The 25,511-nt window shown below is 43.1% G+C and overlaps 1 protein-coding gene and 1 non-coding gene across 2 annotated transcripts in view; both read left to right on the plus strand.

Annotated features, from left to right (window-relative positions):
- LOC126183923 (dystrophin, isoforms A/C/F/G/H-like) overlaps window positions 1–25,511 on the plus strand; it is a gene marked incomplete at its 5' end in the record, with an annotated part of 927,096 nt that overhangs the window by 703,050 nt on the left and 198,535 nt on the right. The gene's annotated exons all lie outside the window — the stretch shown is intronic.
- Trnat-ugu (transfer RNA threonine (anticodon UGU)) lies at window positions 15,285–15,359 on the plus strand. Its single transcript has one exon. It is a non-coding gene; the product is annotated as a tRNA-Thr (tRNA).

Below are 25,511 nucleotides of genomic sequence, written 5' to 3' on the forward strand. Positions count from 1 at the left end.
CCGTTCTTGCAGGATCTTTTTCCGGCCACAGTTATGTCGGGGATTTGATGTTTTACCGGATTCCTGATATTCACGGTACACGCGTGAAATATTCGTGCGAGAAAATGCCCACTTCATCGCTACCTAGGAATGGAGTGTCCCATCGCTCGTGCGCCGATTATAACACCACGTTAAAAAGCACTTACATCTAGATAACCTGCCATTATACCTGCAGTAACCGATCTAACAATTGCACCAGACGCTTTGTTGTCTTATATAGGCGTTCCCGACCGCGGCGCCATATTCTGCCTGTTTACATATCTCAGTATTTGAATATGCATGCCTACACCAGTTTCTTTGGCTCTTCAGTGTATGTATATCGTGTAAAAATTTCAAGTAAGTCGGTGACTAACTTTTCGAAATTTTTGGCAACAAACTACAGGTTGTATTTATATGGTAGTAGAAATAAGTGAAGACATTTTTGTCTTGTGCTAAGTGGAATATAAGAAAACAGTTTCCTCTGCGAACCCGGAAGTCGTAGGAGCTAGAAAGACGATGACTGCAACAATGGTGCTTTCACACTAAAGCGCAAATAAACAATTCGTGTGCTAGTCGCTGTATAAGTGAAGACCTCAGAAATTCGTGGCTTTCTCACTTGAGTTCCTCGTGTCGTATCTCCTAGACATAAGGAACCTCTTGAGGTAGTCGGTGACACTTACTTAGAGAGAGGAATGATATATTTTGGCTGTCAGCTCATTGTTAGAATTTATTCTGCAAAGGACAGTTCCGACACATTACGAAGTCTTGATCGGTATTCACTCTGTGATGTTGAGGTTGCTGTAAACTACAGATGGCACGTTATTGTCGTTTGTTGATGAAGTGTATAACATAGCTCCATGAGCGAGTAGAACATTTTCCTGATGTAGTGTTTAACGTCCCTGGCTACAGACACAAATGTCCCACATTCTAATCCAGATAACCCCTCTGATAATTTTCTGTGTTCGAGAATCCGCGCAAAACATTGTCTCCGTGGGTAGCAGGAAAGTACACGGCCAAACCGACCATCTGAGTTAAAGCAATCATAAGCCTTCTAACTGCTTCAGGATAACACTGATGGAGCGAGGTGTGTGTGTAGTAAAATACTGAATTCGTATTTGAGAAGAGTCAGACTGACATACCCGTTCGCCTGTTATGAATCAGTATTTTTGTGTCTTTAAATTACTTTGAATGACTTCTGATAAAAGAATGAACCTTTTTTTTCTGCATGTAAAATGCATTTCATAATAGAACAACTGTTGAGATTAAAACTCTTGCCACACAGTAACGTGTGTTACGTGGAAAATGCTCTTACCAATTGAGCTATTTGATAACATTTCGTGGTCCTACTAACGACAATTCACCGACGAATACAAAGGGACCAGTTTTCATTTCCGTTCAAACGCTCAGGTTAAATCTGTCGGGAAGCTTTTTATAACGATATTCAACGTTAGATTTGCGCGGGAATACAATTAAAGTACACGAGGTTCAATTGTGATAACAAAATGGAAGTTCCAAATATACCGTGCTAACTCGCCTCCATTAGCAGCTAAATTCTCGACTGGCGTAAGCTACCATCGTTTCACGGCCCAATGAATACACTTAGTTAGCCCGGCAGCAACTGGCAACGTTTCATCGCAGGCTGAAGATGTGCCCGCACGTGAGCCGCACTAATTGCTTGTTAGCTACGGCGAGCGCTTGTTACTTTGTAGAGCAAATTAATGGCTCTTGCTTCAAACACAGCTGCTAATGTCGAATGACATTCTGCAGTATCGCTCAATCACGGTTGCTATTGTTACGATGATTGCTTTGTGGATAAATATCTTTTGTTCTCTTTAATATAATTTCTGTTGCTGAAATCTGTTCGGATGCTCTTTTTTTCTGTTCTCGGCCTATAAAGTCCACGTTCGTTCTCATAACATGACACGCAAGGCACATGCCGATCAACATCTATTGGTGTTTGAAGCGTATAGATTGAAACTAATAATTTTCCGGCAGCGCCAGCTATTTGCTCTTATGAACACAGCTCAGTAAGAAAGCCGTCCATTCAGAAGGCACGGTTACGGTGACGTGGACCGAGCAGTACAGAATGTGAGCTTGAGGATGAAGAGTGAAGTAGGCCTTACTGTTGTCAATAACAAATACCTTGAGTGAATGGAAGAAGTTTGTTTCCAAACAAGACACGCAGCACATATCGCTGACATTTGCACTGTTGTGTAGATATTTTCAAAGCAATACCGATGCAGGGGGTAAGAAATCAAACGAAATGTAATTACTGTGTAACGAAGCACGTGAGACAACGTGTAACTTATATCAAAATAGCCAGAAAATATCCCGGAACAACCATCGGTAGAGTTCTGGTTCATCCTGTACATTTCATGCCTTGAACGAACACATCAAACATTTGAAAGTTTTTTCGGGTACGTAACTGACAATATGGCTCTTTAGCGTGTGGTATAAGTGGAAAAATACCCATTTTGTTTCAAACGTAAGATAATTCGATGCAGTAGTTCGCCTCTTCGTGGACCAGTTTGTCTCCTGTGCGCACAGGATCGGATTGGTTTTGAAGTGCGTAATCGTGCCATTTGGCGGCACCTTTTGAATAATGAAACTGATTTCAGATTCTCCATCATGTGATTGTTGAAGTGACTGAGTCCACATGGAGACTGTAATTCTTAAACGGATAAAGTGCTAAAGTAAATTTGTTAATTCAGAGCGTCTGTTAGACGTGTTATTCCTCCAAATATAAGGCTGGTGCTGGAGTTATTGTATTCATTCACGACCCTTTGTGTACAAGTTTTAGGACGTAAGACCCCAGATAACGCGAAATTACAGTTTCAGATTTTTGTTTTCGCTCGTGACACGTTACCAAATCGCAATTTACAGGGTGAGTCACTAACTATTCCCACCAAGAATAACTTCGGATAGTATGATAGGAGCTGAAAAGTTTATGGAGAAAAAGTTTCATGGGACAACGGAGGCCATAATATGTCGTTGGTTCTTTGTTGCTTGGTGGAGTCGCTTCAGAGATATGAAGGTCAACTTTGTTTTTTTTTTTTTTTAAAAATGGAATGCTCTTGGCTTAAATGGCTCTGAGCACTATGGTACTTAACATCTGAGGTCATCAGTTCCCTAGAACTTAGACTTACTTAAACCTAACTAACCAAAGGACGTTACACACATCCATGCCCGAGGCAGGTTTCGAACCTGCGACCGTAGCGGTCGCGCGGTTCCAGACTGCAGCGTCTAGAACCGCTCGGTCACAGCGGCCGGCGGAATGCTCTAGTTTGGTACTTATTTTCTGATAGCGGCTATCGAGACGAATCCAATGATGTGTAACAGTAAGTTCTTTGAAGGTCAGCGAAGGTCACAAAGGTTGCATGAACGTCCATCTACAGGTGTTCGAAGTGATGACCATTGGTATCAATGCAGTGCTGCAATCTTCTTATCATGGACTGAGTGGTGTTCTTTATCACTTCGGCACTTATCGAATCACATGCTCTGACATTTCTCTCTCGCATATCTTCAAGTGTAGTTGGAACGTCTTTCTAAACAATGTCTTTTACGAATCCCCACAAGAAAAAATCCAGAGGCGTCATTTCTGGCGAACGAGCCATCGCCCGCAGCTCGTGGTCGTGCGGTAGCGTTCTCGCTTCCCGCGCCCGGGTTCCCGTGTTCGATTCCCGGCGGGGTCAGGGATTTTTCTCTGCCTAGTGATGGCTGGGTGTTGTGTGATGTCCTTAGGTTAGTTAGGTTTAATTGTTCTAAGTTCTAGGGGACTGATGACCATAGATGTTAAGTCCCATAGTGCTCAGAGCCATTTGAACCATTTGAACGAGCCATCTCCTCTGTGTCCAATCCAACGATTTGGGAATTGTCTCTGCTTCTCATTTCTAGCCATCAGCGAAAAATGTGCCGGACATCCACGTGTTGATATCACATTCTGTTCCTTGTTCCTAAAGGTATTTCTTCCATTAACAGACCTAATGTTTCTTGCAGGAATGTGGTGTACTTCCTACTATTCAGATTTCATTTGATGAAATAGGGGCCTATAATTCTGTCCTCCAGAATCTCACACCATACATTCGCCGACCACGGTTTTTTGGTGTGCAACTTCCAGCAGCCAACATATATTTTCAGTTGCCCACTAATGCATGTTATGCAATTAACATTTCCATGGTTCGTGAATGTAGCCTCGTCAGTAAATAAAATCAAATTAATAAATATGTCATCCCTCGGAATCTGAAGTTGAGCCCATCGGCAAAATTCAATACGACGCATACAATCCGTACCAGTTGATTCTTGGTGGAGACTGATATGGTAAGGATGATATTTATGGCGATGCAGAACACGAACAACACTACTCTGGCTCATGTCAGATTCCCTTGCGATTTGACGCGAACTAACACAAGGATCTCGACCACAGTGCAAGAGTACCAATTCCCGTTTCCTCGTTGGTAACTTTCCTTTGCCGGATGTGTTTGGTTCAAATGGCTCTGAGCACTATGGGACTTAACTTCTGAGGTGATCAGTCCCCTAGAACTTAGAACTACTTAAACCTAACTAACCTAAGGACATCACACACATCCATGCCCGATGCAGGATTCGAACCTGCGACCGTAGCGGTCGAGCGGTTCCAGACTGTAGCGCCTAGAACCGCTCGCCCACTCCGGCCGGCTCCGGATGTTTCCGATGCTTTAAAGATCCAGTTGTTCTCAATTTATCATACATATATTTAAATGTACGACGTGTAGGGTGAGTACGTTGAGGATATCTTTCAGCGTGTAGGTCTCTAGCTCTCACGGGATTTCGTTGGCATTCTCCATAAATGAGAAGCATATCGACTTGTTCTTCGAAGGAATACGTCATTCACATTCGCTTTATTCGACGACACTGGTCTTACCGTTCTTATTAGTGTTGCATTGCGAAACCATCGAATGTGTTTACACGTCAATGGCACGTTAGATGGATACGCCGTATTCGGCGAATATTTACACGATATTCGAGAGAGAAATGTCAGAGCATGTGCTTCGATAAGTGACGAAGTGATAAGGAATACCACTCACTTCATGGTAAGAAGATTGCAGCTCTGCATTGATACCAATGGTCATCAAAGACCTTACTGTTACACATCATTGGATTCGTCTCGATAGCCGCTGATATGGTACGTACTAAACTATAGCATCCAATTAAAAAAAAAAAAGTTGACCTTCATATCTCTGACGCAGCCCCACCACGTAAAAAAAAAAAGAAAAAAAAGGGTCATGTTATGACCCCCATTGTCCCATGTGTCCCCTGCAACATTTGTCCCACAAACTTTTCAGCTACTGTTATACTTTCTTCGGAGTTATTCTAGGTGGCAATAGTTAGTGACTCACCCTGTATATTTATACATGCACCTAGCACTGCTGGAAGTACTCTGAATTTCGGGGTTAATTTTGTTCCTTTTTTGTGTTGCATACACATTAATTACATTTTAAAAATATCTTCTCGATCAAATACGTGTATTTTATTGGATTAAAAAGATGGGTCAGCCAAAGAACAGAGATCTAATAGCATAAATATAAACAATCAGAATGAAGTAAAACAAATCCCAATTTATGCGAAGTGATCAAATGTATTTCGTTAGCTAAAGCTGTTAGAATAAGTAGAATAATTTTGACGATCATTCTTAAGTCATAGAATTTTAATACTGGAACGTAAAGCCAGCGTCAACATACATAAAAAACTGCTTTGCTTAAGTCGAAGTGGATTGTATTGGCTATATATGTATCCCAATATTCAGTATTACAGTTGCAAATACAAGAAATGTTTCCCATGTTTTCCCTGGTAATTTTTTTCACGCTTACCTTGTATTCTTTTCCTTTTAATTTTTAGCCAGTTATCAGTATCTTTCAAGACGTAATACATAACGTTTCGGATCAGGGGAACTTTTTCACGAACTTATTAAATAAAAAAGGACTTAGAATCGTTAAACGTGAAGAAGGAACGGCAGGGTACAGGCATGTACCGTGTGAGGCAGTAGTACTTTCTAAAACTTCGGTTAGGAGTTTATGCCCTCTGTTCCCTGCTGCGGCAGTTCTGGTTCGACGACATAGTAACAGGTAGTGGAGAAGCCAAGATGTGCGCCGTTAGGCGGGGTCCCCTCTTGCGGATGCCTCCTGCGGCTCGAGTGTCTTTCACTGTTGCGCTGCCCGGCCGCGTGCAACTTGAACTATTGACACTGGCAAGCCCCCCCTTACCCCTGTTCCTTTGTAACCGCCTTGTTCCGGCTATCGACCTTTTTGTGTCGCTTCGACTGAACAGCGCCGTGCTGTGGCGCAGGAGGGGTTTCGCGCGCCACGAGACACAGGCCGGCGAGAGGCCAGTAGCGGCAGTGAAAGAGATCGTGTTAGCTGGTAGTGGGAGGGGGCTGACAGCAGAGTGGCAATCACAGTAGCCGACACGTCAGGTATGGATCGCCGCGCCGCTCGCCAGTTCTGTGCTCGCCTCGCAGTGCCGTTACAGCACACAGTTTGGCATTCTCTTTCCCGTGCTTCTTTTCCGTTGTTATGTTTTGTTATCAACTCACTTTGGTAGCCGCGGTGCATAAAGTACGCTGGTTCAGTGGCCATTGACCAGAGGGTACCCGGCTGGTATCCTGGTTGTGGAAAAATTTTCATCATCATATAGCCGGCAGAAGGATAAGTGTGGCTTACGGTTCTTCATTACCAGGCTGAATTCCGAAGTCTCGGCAGGTTCTCGTGGTGTGAGAACGTATTATGTTGTTAATGGTGATTCTACGGATAGAGATATGGAGCGCTACGCTCCCGTTACTGCGATTTTATGATAGTAGGCTACGTCCGACGTCGAATTTTACTTCTCCCGTCGTCTCATTTTGATAATCACTTATTATAACACAAACTCTACATTACATTGTGCATAGAATTATAACAACGATATTCAATAGCTTTCATCAGCCGCGCGTCGTCCCGTGTGAAATCTAATTTCTCCGATTTTCCGTAATTTGACTAGATATATATGGGAGTAAATAATGTGCTGCTTGACTTTTCTTGGGACGTGCTTTTCTCGGAATGTTAACAATTGACCAAACTGCGATGCATAACACCCCTTTTGTTCACTTGAATCAAAGTAAGAAATTGATGGAAAGCTAATTGTTTTAGACGACAGCTACAACAAAAACAAATTCAGAGAATGACTATAACCAAGCCATCTGTTCACTGCGTCATTGTTGTATCGATCTACTACGTCGATTGCCGATTTCCACATTCAGTCGCGGAAGACAGTTACGACAGGTGATGTGTTTTTCGTGTGACATTTCTTTCTCTGTATGTTTATTTTACGCATTAGAATGTCAAATGGTAGTAGCGAAAGTGCGCAGAAAAATTAGGCTATTAGGATCCAGCCCAACGAACTCATTACTACACGCCAATGGAGAGAGTGTGATTGCATTCAGTGCAGAGCTGCACTGTCGCCGTCGCAGCCATATTTCATGTGTGGGTAGCAGCGATACGACAACGTTGGGCCCTTCTGCGCACAACTGTTCTCGAATGTCAATCATTTCGTTACTCTCATTCAGTTGTAGCTTCTTCAGCTGGAGTTGGATGACAATCTCCTGTGACGCTCTGCAACATATCGAATAAACCTGTGACGAAACGCGTCGCTCTTCTTTGGATTTTGCCTTATCTCCTGTATTAACCCCACTTTACATGGACCCAGACTAAAGCATTGCATCCGCGTGACCAAACTGCGTGAGTAGCACGCACACGTTGTGGGAGCATGCGACCGGCAGTTTCCGCACTCGGTACGACGCGGAACACTCTCGTCATCACGCGGCTGTGTCACTGAGAGCGGGGCAACAGGGTCACCCTGCCACCGGGTTCAGGAAACGTGGACTCTATACAACTTCGTCCTAACACAGCGGCACTAATGGGCCCGGAAAGCCTTCGAATTCATTTAGAATTAGAATTTCTTTTTGGCTTCCCATTTTCCATGTTTTCTACTGAGAATGCGTATTGTATATATCCGAGATTCATCTAATATTACCACTGCGACTGAATATGATGATGTATATTGAAACGTAATGTGATGATCGAATAATGAATGTTAGTGAAGGCCATTGACTTAACTGTGGAAGTCTAAACTTGTGTGAATTAAAGCTGCTAAAATAATGCTTCTGTTCAGTCTATAACTGACAATGAGACATAATTTGGACAGACCAAATTAAAAAGATATATGTCGATGAGCGTGACAAGCCATTATAATTGTCTACTTTGTTCATAATTTACATAACAACGTCAATCCAGCTACACTGTAGGTAGTCGTGATTAAATCCAGCAGACGAACTAACAGGACTCTTTCCAGCTGATAATATTAAACTGCAATGAAAAAAAAAAATGGTTCAAATGGCTCTGAGCACTATGAGACTTAACATCTTAGGTCATCAGTCGCCTAGAACTTAGAACTACTTAAACCTAACCTAACCTAAGGATATCACACACATCCATGCCCGAGGCAGGATTCGAACCTGCGACCGTAGCAGTCCCGCGGTTCCGGACTGCAGCGCCTAGAACCGCACGGACACCGCGGCCGGCAAACTGCAATGAGCGGAAAGAGGAAAGAAACGTTGGGTGTAATGGTAAGCAAAGAGGAGCATTATCCGAATAAATCTGTACCTGGATAATTAGTCGAAAAGTAGATCAATCAAGCAAATTTATTCGTGAATAAATTATTTGTAACTTAAATAACGAATAACTTAGTGGGGCATAGTATTCTTTTTGTTCACATCTTCTACAGAATTCGATAGCCAGCGTTTGTTTTCCTGGCTCCGTGCAGTCTCTGTTTGACAAATAACTTACTAAAAGTTTGTACAGTAATGTGCCTCGGTGGGTTAAGTTCCAGGCTACAAAACTAAAAGTTTGGGGTTCGGTATCTCGCTGGTCCTACGATGTTCTGTTGCTTATCGCTTATTTCACGCCTAACAGTGACAAAAACGCGAAGTCAGCTTGCACCAACTTTCGGTGTACATGTTGAAATGTAACTGGCTGTATAAGTCGGTTCAGAGGTTGGAGGAAGGCAAGGGCACACTACGATGCCTACTGTAGCACTGCAATGTTCAAACCAACCTTCGGGTTGAGCACAACTTTACTTGTATTACAGCGTAAAAAATGAAACTAAAATAGATGTAGGCCGACGGACGTAGCAGTTACATAACAGACGTGGCTCTATTCAACTGTCTCTGCACTTACCATTGTTTCCGCCCCCCTCCTCCCTGCCTTGCTAAGATTCGAAAGTACTTTACGGAAGTATCCAAAGATTAGGATGCAGCTGCCAAACACTCTTAATCTGCAACACCTTCCTTTGATTGCTAACACTGTCAGGTATGGATATCTCCTGGACACAATTACGCAATTCGTTCCTATTTATACTTCTACAAAATTAGTGAGCCAAGCAAGACCTTAATGGTAGCTAATGATTAACATCAACAGCCTTTTGATCTAAAGTCCTCTAAAACGTTTTTAGAATGCTGCTGAAAATTCATTCGAAAATGTTTCACAGTTAACTCAGAGTGAGTTTTCCGTTAGAAAATGGAATAGTATTTTGATGCTACAGGTTTCTATGCAGTTACACAGAACTTTTGAAACATGCCAGGAGGAGACATTGGGTTTGGATACGTAAGAGCTCATAATGTTGTAGCACGCTGCCAACTGCATATCGAAAAAGTGTCAAGAGACGATTGGAAGACTTCTTTCGCTTTTCAACACCAACAACAGTTATTGCTGCAAGTCATACAAAAGATTTAAAAACAGACGTGTTCATCTGCATTATTGTCACGACCAAGGGAGGCTCACAACATATTGCAGAATATACGCACATCAAAAAATGTTTTGCATCACCTCGGTTCCGAGAGTTCCGGAACCTGTACAGAAAATTGGAATAGAGATCAACATAAATATCATTCACGCACTTTTTATTGCTCATGAAAACCACACATTGCATGTTGTACCACCATACAGCGAGGCCTTCAGAGGTGGTGGTCCAAATTGCTGTACACACCGGTACCTTTAATACCCAGTATCACGTGGTCTTGCATTGATGCATGCCTGTATTCGTCGTGGCAGACTATCCACAAGTTCATCAAGGCACTATTGGTCCAGATTGTCCCATTTCTAAACGGCGATTCGGCGTAGATCCCTCAGAGTGGTTGGTGGGTCACGTCGTCCATAAACAGCCCTTTTCAATCTATCTCAGGCACGTTCGATAGGTTTCATGTCCGGAGAACATGCTGGCCACTCGAGTCGAGCGATGTCGTTATCCTGAAGGAAGTTATTCACAAGATGTGCACGATGTGGGCACACATTGTCGTCCACGAAGACGAATGCCTCGCCGATGTGCTGCCGATATGGTTGCACTATCGCTCGGAGGGAGGCATTCACGTATTGTACAGCTGTTACGGCGCCTTCCGTGACCACGTCGGTCCCACATAATGCCACCCTAAAACAGCAGGGTACCTCCCCCTTGGCGCACTCGCTGGACACTGTATCTAAGGCGTTCCGCCTGACCAGGTTGCCTAAAAACATGTCTCCGACGATTGTCTGGTTGAAGGCATATGCGACACACATCGGTGAAGAGAACGTGATGCCAATCCTGGGCGGTCCATTCGGTATGTTGCTGGGCCCATGTGTACCGCGCTGCATGGTGTCGTGGTTGCAAAGATGGACCTCGCCATGGACGTTGGGAGTGAAGTTGCGAACACGAAGTCCTTTGCCTGCACGAAAAGCATTATTCAACATGGTGACGTTGCTGTCAGGGTTCCTCCGAGCCATAATCCGTAGGTAGCGGTCATCCACTGCGGTAGTAGCCCTTGGGCGGCCTGAGCGAGGCATGTCATCAACAATTCCTGCCTCTCTGTGTCGTCTCCATGTCCGAATAACATCGCTTTGGTTCACTCCGACACGCCTTTGCACTTTCCTTGTTGAGAGCCCTTCCTGGAACAAGGTAACAATGTGGACGCGATCGGTATTGACCGTCTAGGCATGGTTGAACTACAGACAACACGAGCCGTGTACCTCCTTCCTGGTGGAATGACTGGAAATGATCGGCTGTCGGACCCCCTCCTTCTAATAGGCGCTGCTCATGCATGGTTGTTTACATCTTTGAGCAGGTTTAGTAACATTTCTGAACAGTCAAAGAGACTGTCTCTGTGATACAATACCCACAGTCAAAGTCTATATTCAAGATTTCAGGGGACCGAGGTGATGCAAAACTTTTTTTGATGTGTGTAATAGCCAAAGAAATATCAAGGAAATCGGAATGTTGCTATGACGTAAAAAGAAGATTTTGTTTGGAATGCGATTTGAGAAATGAAGCTATCGTGGAAGCACAACGAAACTGACGATTTCTCAATTTTTGCTGAAGACTACAATGAGTTGAAGTTTTCGTGAAATAAAGACTAATTCAGGAGATATAACACACAGATGTTCTATTTTCTTTAGTGTCGCATCGGTAAATCTTCGAAAATCAAATAAAGTTTCTGATGAGATGTTTGCGAACCCGATTTGTATTGAAAACTAATTTAAAAGAAACAAAAATTGCATTCGTTAAATAAATGACAAACTTTTGGAGCAGTAAATTTCAGATTTATGTATTAATTGTGGCCGCGCGGGATTAGACGAGCGGTCTCAGGCGCTGCAGTCATGGACTGTGCGGCTGGTCCCGGCGGAGGTTTAAGTCCTCCCTCGGGCATGGGTGTGTGTGTTTGTCCTTAGGATAATTTAGGTTATGTAGTGTGTAAGCTGAGGGACTGATGACCTTAGCAGTTAAATCAAATGGTTCAAATGGCTCTGAGCACTATGGGACTTAACTTCTGAGGTCATCAGTCCCCTAGAACTTAGAACTACTTAAACCTAACTAATCTAAGGACGTCACACACATCCATGCCCGAGGCAGGATTCGAACCTGCGACCGTAGCAGCAGCGCGGTTCTGGACTGAAGCGCCTAGAACCGCTTGGCCACTCCGGCCGGCGTAGCAGTTAAGTCCCATAAGATTTCACACACATTTCAACATTTGAACTACTGCGTATTCTCAGCTTCTGCTGAGATGGATGGTCAACGTGCAAACATATGTAATGGAAAAATAGGATCAAACGCTAAAGCCTTAACAAATAACGAAGATAAACTCTCATGAAGAAAAACGACAATGTTTTCTAACGCCCTTAGCGAGAACTATGGAGAGAGCAGTAGCAACGTTGGGAAGTAGTATAAGGATAGTTCGTAATGTGTTAATGAAGGTGCAGATTTAACTTTACGGGATAATGAAGAACTACCTGGAAAATTGTAAAGGAAATTGAGTTTCGTTTTAAACAAAATTTAAAAATAATAAAAGAACTTTACTGAGTTTTGTGTAGAAAATTCCAAGTGGGACTCACCACTGAGGACAGTTCTATTCCAGTCAATGAGATTCCAGGCGCCACCCCAGAGAGCAGCGTGATTCATTCCTGACTGTTGCCTGCCATACGGCCCGAAAACCGTGAATGATAGCCTGGGGTGCCATTTCTTTTCTTAGCAGGACACCTTTGGTTATCATCCGCACTCTTACAGACCAGCGATACGTCGGCGATATTCTATGTCTCGTTTTGTTGCCCTTCATGGCAAGTTATAGTGGGATTACGTTTCAGCAAGATAATGCCCGCCCGCACACTGCGAGAGTTTTTACTCCTTGTCTTTGTGCTTGCCAAACCGAACCCTGGCCAGCAAGTTCGCCGGATCTCTCCTCAGTTGAGAACGGTTGGAGCAGTATGCGCAGGGCCCTCCAACCAGCTCGGGAGTTTGACGATCTAACGCCCAATTGGACAAAAGATTTGCACGATATGCCTCAGAAAGATATAAAAAAAACTTCATCAATCAATGCCACGCAGCCGGCATTCGTGGTCGTGCGGTAGCGTTCTCGCTTCCCGCGCCCGGGTTCCCGGGTTCGATTCCCGGCGGGGTCAGGGATTTTCTCTGCCTCGTGATGGCTGGGTGTTGTGTGCTGTCCTTAGGTTAGTTAAGTTTAAGTAGTTCTAAGTTCTAGGGGACTGATGACCATAGATGTTAAGTCCCATAGTGCTCAGAGCCATTTGAACCATTTGAACCATCAATGCCACGCAGAATAACTGCTTACATAAGTTCAAATGGCTCTGAGTACCAATGGACTTAACATCTATGGTCATCAGTCCCCTAGAACTTATAATTACTTAAACCTAAGTAACCTAAGGACAGCACACAACACCCAGTCATCACGAGGCAGAGAAAATCCCTGACCACGGCGGGAATCGAACCCGGGAACCCGGGCGCGGGAAGCGAGAACGCTACCGCACGACCACGAGCTGCGGACTGCTTACATAAGTGCCAGAGGTGGACCAAAGCGTCATAGATTTGCTCAATTTGTGATGCTTTTTCTCTTTAATAATCTATTCTGTCCTTCTGAAATTGTAATCATTTGTTTGCCTGTACATGTACATCACATCTACCGATTCCCGTGCCATTCAGCTAATTCCTTCTTGTTGCGCCCCCCCCCTTTTATTGTCTTAAGAGTCTATTTAGAGAATGTGTGCTGTGAGTCACACTTTTTAGTCCAAAAAATAATCATATGAGATTTTGTCATCGTCATGCCACAGGTAAAATGAAAAAACTCTCGAAATATTTTGTGAGCGTAGGATGTCGTTAAATGTGGCACTCGATACACACATCTTTACCATAATTTTGATCCTATTGTGAGCCAATTTCTTACCTTATTAATTCATTGCATGTATATATATATATATATATATAATGTGTATTAGATTTAATAATGTGCAAAGTCTGCCGACGTAACTGTGTGTCGCTTTACTCCCAATATGTGTTTGACATATATCACATATATCGCTACAAGTCGGCAGTTTTTGCGACTTTGACGCCATGTTTTCCTCTGCTGCCAGAAGCTGCACAAAAACTATTGTGTTATTACATACAACTGCTCGGTGAATGCGTGCCCTGTAGTGCATAACAAAGCAATTAGCGATGAAGCTATTCCTGGCCCATTGGGGTAAAAATTCATGACTAAAAATTGGTATCACATTTGAAAATGATTCCCCCTATAATATACGTTCACGAAACGTTGTTACTTCAGGGTGCCATTTCTACCATAGCTGCTGATACATGGTGGCGCCTGAGTTCGTAGCAATGCAATACTAAGAGAAACACATCCCCTCCCCCCCCCCCACCCCTTTCACCGTTTGTCACAACGCAGCGACCATCTTTTACTTCCTCTTCACCCCACTCTCAAGAGAGGCATTTATGTCGACGAATTATAGGTACTTACGCAAAGAAGTAAAATATTATTATTTACTGATTATAGGTGCAATATATGGCCTTCGTACCTTTAATGTGTCAGGCCCAGGACCCAAGAGAGATGGAGGTATCAGGAAAGAATGGGTATGTGGTTCTGCAAAAAGAAAAGCTGAGGCAGTTCTATAGTATCTGGTTTATGAGTAGCTACCATGAAGTTTCTAAAAGAAAGTTCATCTGGTAGTACGGAATTACCTGAATCGATTGCTTAGACTTCCAAAAAAGAAAGAGTCACGTCCGATACTCCTCTGAATTTGGGAAGGACTCGGGAAGCACTGAGTAACGAACCACAGAAGTCGGAAATAGACGCAGAATCAAACTCTAGCCGATCAGAATCTGAAACACTTATGCTGAACAGCGAAACTCAAGAAGAACAGCTGTGTTAACTGTTAGTTAGCAGGGATGTCAGTGATGAAGTTAAAGAAGCATTTGTTGATTCGGATCTGGGAATGAGGACGTTTCCATAACGGATTCTCAGCATCATGATACTGTTCAAAGCGGCCCTACACATCCGTTAAATAACAGAGCTGAAGATTATCCCAAAGAGGATAATCATAAATACTTTTCTAATTTTCATTTCTCAAGAAAAGTAAATAACAGCGAAACTCAACATTGTCACTGGTTATACTTATATGGTTATGGTGTATGTTCTTTCTGATATGTCCGAAAGAACAGACACCATATCCATATTAGTATATAGTTTTGGCAACACCGGCCATGACCTCCTCCTTCTGTGCGGATGCACACATATTCCCCGAACTCTTACGGGACGTGGTAAGAATGTCTCCCACGAGCAATGAGTGTGTTGTTGGGGTGGGACGCTACGAATGTAGTGTGTGGACATATAAGGTGAGAATGTGGGTCCAGCGCGAGATAGTCCCTGAAGTCGCGCTATCCTCTGTGCCCTCGGTGGCTCAGATGGATAGAGCGTCTGCCATGTAAGCAGGAGATCCTGGGTTCGAGTCCCGGTCTGGGCACACATTTTCACCTGTCCCCGTAGATATATACCAACGCATGTTAGCAGCTGAAGGTATTAAGATACTTCTAATTTTGTCACTGGTTGGTTTAGTCAGATTCTCATAATAATGTTTTCCGTTTTCCATGCAGACTATTTGGCAGTTCACAAACTCATATAGTACAAGGAGGGTGCTGTGACTGGAAACATTTAATTAGTATTTTACAGAGACGTGAGAATACCAAAGAACATACAGCATTTACTATGTGTTCCAATGAATGGCATTAGCGAAAGGAATAAAGCATGGAAAAACAATAGACAAAAATGAAAGGCTAATTCTTGAATCCCATAAACATTGTCACCGTTTGTTTCAGAGATTAACTGGATATCGTTAATTTCTTAGCGCCTCAAATCTAGCATTCAGTAAAGGCGACGACAGTGGGAAGTCTGGTAATTTCATAGACTTGATTAAACTGATATCTAAATATTATGCTACATCACGGGAACACTTGACACGTATTAATGACAAGCAACTTACAAACCATTATCTAACACACGAATTCAGAATGCACTGATCATATTGCTGTCAAAAACAGTTACTGATCAAGTGAATCTTACGGTAAAAGAGGCAAAATATTCGATTTTACTCGACTGTAATCGAGTTGAACAAATGTCAGTTATCTTAAGATTTTATAATACACCAATTGGCACAATAGCAGAAAAACAAATTACCAGATTTCTAGCTGTCGCTGAAACGACTGTAGAATACATTGCTAATGCAATACTGGAAGAGCTAGAAAAAAATAGATTAGATATTCAAAACTGTCTTGTACAAGGATACGACAATAGAGCAAATAAGGCGGATGTAAATATTAGAATTAAAACAAAAAAAAAATATACACTCCTGGAAATTGAAATAAGAACACCGTGAATTCATTGTCCCAGGAAGGGAAAACTTTATTGACACATTCCTGGGGTCAGATACATCACATGATCACACTGACAGAACCACAGGCACATAGACACAGGCAACAGAGCATGCACAATGTCGGCACTAGTACAGTGTATATCCACCTTTCGCAGCAATGCAGGCTGCTATTCTCCCATGGAGACGATCGTAGGGATGCTGGATGTAGTCCTGTGGAACGGCTTGCATGCCATTTCCACCTGGCGCCTCAGTTGGACCAGCGTTCGTGCTGGACGTGCAGACCGCGTGAGACGACGCTTCATCCAGTCCCAAACATGCTCAATGGGGGACAGATCCGGAGATCTTGCTGGCCAGGGTAGTTGACTTACACCTTCTAGAGCACGTTGGGTGGCACGGGATACATGCGGACGTGCATTGTCCTGTTGGAACAGCAAGTTCCCTTGCCGGTCTAGGAATGGTAGAACGATGGGTTCGATGACGGTTTGGATGTACCGTGCACTATTCAGTGTCCCCTCGACGATCACCAGTGGTGTACGGCCAGTGTAGGAGATCGCTCCCCACACCATGATGCCGGGTGTTGGCCCTGTGTGCCTCGGTCGTATGCAGTCCTGATTGTGGCGCTCACCTGCACGGCGCCAAACACGCATACGACCATCATTGGCACCAAGGCAGAAGCGACTCTCATCGCTGAAGACGACACGTCTCCATTCGTCCCTCCATTCACGCCTGTCGCGACACCACTGGAGGCGGGCTGCACGATGTTGGGGCGTGAGCGGAAGACGGCCTAACGGTGTGCGGGACCGTAGCCCAGCTTCATGGAGACGGTTGCGAATGGTCCTCGCCGATACCCCAGGAGCAACAGTGTCCCTAATTTGCTGGGAAGTGGCGGTGCGGTCCCCTACGGCACTGCGTAGGATCCTACGGTCTTGGCGTGCATCCGTGCGTCGCTGCGGTCCGGTCCCAGGTCGACGGGCACGTGCACCTTCCGCCGACCACTGGCGACAACATCGATGTACTGTGGAGACCTCACGCCCCACGTGTTGAGCAATTCGGCGGTACGTCCACCCGGCCTCCCGCATGCCCACTATACGCCCTCGCTCAAAGTCCGTCAACTGCTCATACGGTTCACGTCCACGCTGTCGCGGCATGCTACCAGTGTTAAAGACTGCGATGGAGCTCCGTATGCCACGGCAAACTGGCTGACACTGACGGCGGCGGTGCACAAATGCTGCGCAGCTAGCGCCATTCGACGGCCAACACCGCGGTTCCTGGTGTGTCCGCTGTGCCGTGCGTGTGATCATTGCTTGTACAGCTCTCTCGCAGTGTCCGGAGCAAGTATGGTGGGTCTGACACACCGGTGTCAATGTGTTCTTTTTTCCATTTCCAGGAGTGTAAATCGCAGAGCATTTCTTACACCATGTGGGTGTCTTAGTTAGAATCTAGTGTTGGTGGACGCTGCTAATTCTTCAGCGCCTGCAAAAACAGTTTTTTGATTTTATTCGGAAAATTAATTTACTATTTCCAAGATCCAGCAAACGCTGGAAATTAATGACAGGTAAAGTATAGCTTATTATCAAATCTTTTCAGACATGAGGTGGGAAAGCGACTCGAGGCACTGAAGGAAATACCACTGCAGTTTGATGGAGTTGAATGCACTGAAAGTTTAAGAAAGTTACACGGAAGTATCAGACATACTCAGTGACAGTGATTCAGTTTTGAACGAAATAAACAGCGTAGAATATGTCAATTGCATTGATGGTTTGAGATATTATAGCGTGTTAAAATTAGGTCTATAAGTGAACTGCAGCAACCAGTACAAGTCTGTTTGAGTACTGCTCTTGAACGTTTGCGTACATTTTGTGATTGGTTCAAAGAATATCAAAAAACGGGATTCGAGCAATGCTTGTCTGACGCTCGTCAATTGATTGAGAAAAGCCGTTAAATAATGATCTGCAAAAGATTTTAAAAATAAAAGCTTAGCCAGAAAGGAAAGCAGTGATGAACCTATACAGCCTCCTAAAAGCCGCCACGAAACAGATTTTTTTATAAACCGTGATTGGTTCCGTATTGGGCAAAATGGAGTCAAAATTTATATACTCAAAACAACATTTTGAAAATTTTGTTTACTTCTGTGATCTAAATAAGTTCAAAGTTATTCCAAAAGAACATATATTAAAAATCTGTCAAGGTTTACTCACATTCCTGCGAGCGGGTGAGATCTGTGAATTCCAACTGTAGAAATTATATGAAGAATTTCAAATAACGAACCCATATTTACTTGACTTAATTAAAGATTAGAAATAGCTGCTGCAGTACATAACAGAAAATAACTTGAAAGAAATCTGCCCAAATATTTATATTGTCATTCGAATTATTTTGTTAACAATGCTAGTAACTGCAGTCACTGCAGAGAGGAGCTTTTCAAAACGAAAACTAACTCAAAATTACTTATGAAGTACAGTGAATCGGCAACAACAGCTTTTCCAGTTTTATCTATTGAAGCAGATAGAGCATCTAAACTGGGTTATGATACAATTTTTAAGGAGTTCAGTAAGGTTAAAAGTACGAAATTTTTGTTTCATTCATGTTTAACTGTTAGGTGTCAGTTATTGCTGAAATTACTGAACAATATTCCATAAAATGTAAATGTTTGACGACAGCTCTATGGCGCTATCTTGGGTTCGGCTGTACCTATTTTCATATCTTACGACCTCTACCGTTTAGAACTGCGTGTTAGAAACATTTGAATCCAATCCATACTAGTTAGATATTGCAGAAGCATCTATTTTGCAAGTAGGCTACAGAATGGAACTGTATCGAATGAGTGCGGGAAGTCAAAGCACATGACACAGAATCCGTCTACCATCGAATTGTAACACATAGTACCGTCATATTGGTTGCCTACCCTACTCAGGCGCGAACTGATGGCACCCAGTATTATCCCCTTACAAACTGTTTCAGAGAAAGTAGAACATCAGTCACAGGTGTCAAAGACGTCTTCAGCGGCTTTTGTCCGTGTTGCATCCTCGTCTTGTTGGTCAGTTAGTGCGACGCAGTTTGGGAAGAGATCCTCCACTCAGGCAAAAGTTTTTTAATAACATTGTTCTTACCATTCTCCTGGTATCAATCTCACAATGAGACCTCCCAGAAATTGGATTTTTGTAATTTTTTATATGAAGAGGTCGTGAAGTTAAGAACTCAGATACCAATGTCTGTATACTGTCAATGCAAGTCTCAAAAATTCTCGAGAAAATCGTCTTTAATGTTTTCCGAGAGGTTGAGGAACCTTAATTGCCTAAATTGAAGGCGATTTTCACGACGGGCTGTGTGGCTCAGTTGGTAGCCTTCGCAAGCAGTAATCGGGTAAACAGTGGATTGCTCGTTCGAATCTCGCTATGGTATTTTTTACATTTTTTTCGCTCATTTCGAATGCCTACACCATTTCATATGATATTGATTAAATATATGCTAATGAACACATATCTAATCGTCATTTTTAAGACAAATGCACTTCTTCTTGTTTCTAATTACGTATCGCAAGCAAAATTCTAGTTTTCATTGCAAATATAAATTCTTAACTATCGATAATATATAAAAGATGGTTAATTAAGATTGTTTAAATTTATTAACAATCTTTCATAAAATATCGACCATTGAGAAGTTATATATGCAATGAAAACCGGAATTTTGCGTGATATATACCCTGCTCAGTCACATTAATGTGAAAAGCCTGAGTAATCACCTTTTGCAGCCCATATCGCTGCAGGACGTGCGAGAAGAGATGAGGTTCTGGAAGGTATCAGTGGGGACGTGGAACCGTGCCGATTTCAGTGCCGCGGCCAGCCGCTCTGGATTTCTCAGTTGAAGATACGTGGCACGAATAGCCCGATCGAGGTGGTCCCACGGATTCTCGAGTGGCGAGTCTGGTTCCTAAGGGAGTACGGGAAACGCATTCTGATGCCCTTCGGACCACGAACGTACACTGCGAGCAGTGTGACACGCGGCATTTTCTGTTGGTAGATGCCATCGTGGCCAGGAAAACACGTAGGGGCGGACATAGTCCCCAAAATCGATGCATTGTGCCTTTCTGAATGACGAGATCACCCAGCGAATGCCTCGAAAACATTCCCCAGACCGTAACACTCCCTCCTCCGGACTAGAGGGTGTTTGCTTTCTGTCCGATGGAGCACAAAACGCGATTCATCTGAAAAGACCACCTGTCGCCGCTCAGTATACGTCCCACGTACGGTACTGGCGAGACAGTTCCAGCATTCGTGTCGGAACAACAGTAGTCTGCACGGATGCACGGACGAGCCGCCTAGCGCGGAGGCCAGTATACGAGGCACGCGAGCAGTTTACAAACTTTGGCGTATCGGAAATGCTTCCACCTCTGGCCCGAAAGCCAATGATCGTGCCCTCTTGGACGTCAGATAAATTGCTCCAGTTAGGCAGTATAACGATTGCGCTGTTTTCCATGTCCCACCAACACGCTTTATACCCCCTCCACTGCTAGTGCTGCCACGGGCCATCTTTCAGTGGTTATTGCACGTGGACGGCGAAAAATGGTGGTCATTAATGTGACTGAACCGTTTGCAATTAGAAACAAAAAATGAGCATTTTTCATAAAATTAATTATTAGATATGTGTTAATTAGCATATATTTGATGAATTTTGTTTTTAAGTGATGTAGGTATTCGAACTGAATGAAAAAATGAAATGAAAAAGACCGTAGCGACATACCAACCAGCGATCCATTCATTACCCGATTAGCATTCTCCGACGCTACCCAGTGAGCCACGCTGCCTGCCGTGAAAACCACCTTCGGTTTAGGGAAAACCTTAAAGTCAATTTTATGGCAAATTTTTGAGAGTTGCATCGCATTGCTTTAAGTTCTGAACTTCACGTGCCACAAATATAAAAAAATTACAAATATAAGTTTGTCAGGTAGCCTTGTCACACTGACTCACTCATTTTGTGGTCGTATTTGTTCAGTTGCTCGATACGGTTTCTCACGCCCTTTGACGTTCGATGCGAAGTGGGCGCACCGTCAATAATTTCCTTCTCCTCCTAAAAGCGTTTGAGCCAGTCGCACGGCATCTCTTCCGCACGCTAACACGAGCGTTCTAACAAACCTCAATGTTATTGCACCCGGCTTGTCGCTGCAGACTATTATGCTTCACCTTACTGCGTCGCGCCTATGATGCGCTTCTCGAAAATGCACGTTGCCGAATTCGTTCAGGGGAAATTTTTGAAAAAAATTTATTGCTATTTCGTATCCTGCACCTTATTATATGGGTAGTAAATCTGATGATTAAAAAATTGGACATGCAGAGAAATATACTGTTAAAATACGCCGTGGTAACTGAACTCTTAAGATTTACTAGTAGTCAGAAAAGATATATTTAAAGTTGTCAAACTGAATTAGTGATTCGCTTCTTTTATTGAAAATTTCGACGACTGACCCAGTATTTCTTAGATTCACTGACGACGAGCCAGTCTGAGGTTACGGTTAGCAGCAGCTGAAGAAGATGCCTACTTCAGTTGACATAACACAGTCGTCAAGCTAGCTGGACCCTGGGAAATGTGTGCAAAAATATCTGGACAAACGTTGAGGACTGGTTTCTCAAATGAATGTCATGTGAATTCGTGTCAATTAATACTTGGGTTTTGAATTGCTATAGGAAGTGAGCAGTAGAACAGCACATAATTTGGTTTTAACTTTCAGGGAAAGATGTTTTTAGAATCTCACCTCACAAAAATTCAAATAAAATGTCCATCCTGCTATATTCCTGGTACACTGTCACATCCTTTCTCATACTCAGGACAGTGTTAAAAGTTTATCGCAGGTTTACACGACACATTCATGAAGAGTGTCTCTATATGGAAGGTTCATTACAAAAACCTGTTGATTAATATGTTACCGGTATGTCGGAAGAATGGAAAATAATGTGACTGGCCCTTCTTTACTCATGACATGGTAGACACTGATCAGTGAATCTGGAACATTGTGGAATAAAACGCTAAATGCGAACAGATTACTCCGTTAGTTAAAATATTCTTTTAATAACAGCTCATTACGAGTAATTTCAAGATATGCGTAAACGTTTCTTTTTTCCCCCTTTGGTTTGTAGCGAATCCTCCTGCATAGTTTGTCTAACGAGGGGAAGACCTCTCACGCGGCCATCCGTTTCGGCTCATATTAGGCGGTGGCTTGTGCACAACCTGACATGAAAGACTCTAAGATATAGGCTGGTTATAATTAAAGTTTCGCTACTTGAGGCAGCGCCACGAAAGGCTAGTGATCGTAGGACAATGAAACTTTGTGAAAACATTTGTAAGGACATGCGGAAGAGAAGTAACAAATGGTTCAAATGGCTCTGAGCGCTATGGGACTTAACATCTGAGGTCATCAGTCCCTAAGCTTACACACTACGTAACCTAAATTATCCTAAGGACAAACACACACACACCCATGCCCGAGGGAGGACTCGAACCTCCGCCGGGTCTAGCGGCACAGCACATGACTGCAGCGCCCTAGACCGCTCGGCTAATCCTGCACGGCAGAGAAGTAACAAATAAAGCATTGAAACATATTTTAATTTCTACGTGAGAGGATAACATTCGTTAATTGCGTACCATGTTTACGATCCAGTTTACGAACGTTGGTCAATGTGACGACCGTCTGCATCCACGACAGTCTGAAACCGCACTATAGATACTATTCCACAATAGTGTTCGTCCAGCTGTCCCGACACAGCTCGTGCGCTGCTTGAGGATCACACAACGCGTCCACCATTCTGAGCCATGGCGACACTAACTTCTTCGGCAGTTGGTGGAGCAATCGGCTGTCGGCCTCTTCCAGTAGAAATTTCCAAATCACCGGATAATTCGAACTTCTGAATCATGTCCTTCAACCCCGTGCGAAAAGGGGACCTCTCCGTGTTCCTTTAATACATCGGTACTCATGTAGAGCAGCAGCATTTTTTCTGTTGTATTGATAATACAGCTTTACGAGTAAAGCCCTGCTCACCTTCTCCAGATCCACGTTGATTGTCTGCAACTATAATCCAATCTGATGCTTGTGTCTCAATGCTACATCGCCGTATCGACGTCTAACGGCATGTCATGACACTAATCCTACTAACAACGAAAGTCCTGCATCGCACTGTCCGAACATAATTCCTTTAAGTTGGGTATCCATACGGTAAATAGTCTTCCGTCTACCCTGACTCAAGCAGCGGAAGTTTAATTATAGCCACCCTGTATTTTGACTCAACCCCCCACTCCCCCTCCCCCTCCCTACCCACCATTTTTGAAAAGACCACCCCTAAAGTTCATGTCGCGCAATCGACTCAGAATTGACGAGGTCGATAGATAAATGAAAACCGAGCATTTTTCATTGTCATGTATGGGGTCTACGAACGCATAATTTCCAAAAAATCGAGGAAAGGAACTTTTTTCACTGCCGCTTACGTACCCCTAACGTAAACGCTATGCAACAAAAGCGCCGCTGGCGTAGCGACCAAGGCATCTGGCTGGCAAGCAGAGGAAGTGCGTTCATTTTTCTCATTTGTATTTTTTTCTGTTCCGAAATTGGTAGGAATAGGAGGGTTAATAAAGTAACTAAATCAGTAAGGAGTAACAACAAAGTAGGCAAATAAATATCTCAAACGACTTGGCTTATTAAGGAATTAAACATTCAGTGCTGGCCGCTTTACAGTGGCTCTTTCAATGACCGTGTTACATGTCCTCCAGTTGTTTCGAACAACTAGATGGATAGAATTTGTGATATAAACATTCAAAGCAAATATATTCGCGGCACCATAACAGGTAATGAATGCAATATTTGCACAATTACAGTATTCCTTTCGAATATTTGACGGAAAACAGACCTTGTTTACATTTAAAAATATTTCGTTTTCGGGAATTGATGATGATGCATATCACACATACGATAACATGGACTGAAAAATCGGCGCTAGAAGTTGGTCATAAATTGTTTCAATGATTATTATTATGTGAAATTCGTGCTGAATTTTCAAAAACAGACTGCAGTTATGAAGTCTCGAAATAAAGTTTTTAACTTGGCGATAAAAATAAACATCACATGGCTGGTACACAGGTGCGCAATTTGGCGGCATTCCACCGTGCAAATCGTCATCTACAAACATGCAGTCATACAAACGGTATTAGTATATCCACTCCATGAACCCAATATCAGACACAATGTGTTACAAGCAATGTACAGTTTCATAATGTTCTCTAGATATATTCTGTAAATTTAATTTGTCAGTTAACCGCACATGTAACAAGTGATGCAAACATTTTTAATGAATCTGTTAAACTAGTGAACTCTTCTGTAACCCGACGACCAAATTAATCATTAGATTCTTAGAAGCACAGGAGAACTTAAAGCAACAGTTTTTCAGACGCTGTGATAGAACATTGCGCCTTGTAAAAACGCTTATTTTTTGTATATTATCAGTTGCGACAAGCTTTTGATTTTCTCCCTTACGTGATAAGGTGCGTCGAATGCTCGTCTTTGCAGCTGTCTTACTCTGAATTTCTGACATACAACGAGGCCTTAAAGTTTAATTCTTTATTAATCCAAAACGATTGAGAAATTTATTTGCCTAACTTCTAATTGTTCCTTATCGATTTGCTTACCTTATTAACCCTCCTACTCTGACCAATTTCGAAACGGAAAAAATACAGCTGAAAAAAAAATGAATGCATATGATAATCGAACACAGGTTCTCTGCTCTTCAGCCAGGTGCCCGATTGCTACGGCAGCGGTGCTTTCGTTGCATAGCATTTACGTTACGGGTACGTAAGCGGCAGTGAAAAAAGTTCCTTTCCTCAATTTCTAGGCATATATGAATTTGCAGACGCTGTGTGTGACGATGAAAAATGCTCGGTTTTCTGTTATCAATTGATCTCATCAGTTGTAAATTGATTGCAAGTCGTGAACTTCAGGGGTGGTTTTATGAAAAAGGGAGAAGGGGGGGGGGGGGGGTTTGAGCAAAAGTCTCTCGCAGTATGCCATTTTAGCTTGCACACAAGCGACCTGTCAATTATTAGCCGAATCGGTTGGCCGCGTCTGACACCTTCCCCTTGTAAGTATCAGTCAAGCCGGAAAAATCTCATAAACTATATTTGCACGCACGTGTTCCGTCGTAATTCAGTGAAAACAGATGACAATATTTGTGCTAATTTGCTCTGGAATTCGGTGGAAGTTGACGTGTG

This window comes from Schistocerca cancellata, chromosome 4, assembly GCF_023864275.1.
Source record: "Schistocerca cancellata isolate TAMUIC-IGC-003103 chromosome 4, iqSchCanc2.1, whole genome shotgun sequence".
Taxonomy (NCBI): domain Eukaryota; kingdom Metazoa; phylum Arthropoda; class Insecta; order Orthoptera; family Acrididae; genus Schistocerca; species Schistocerca cancellata.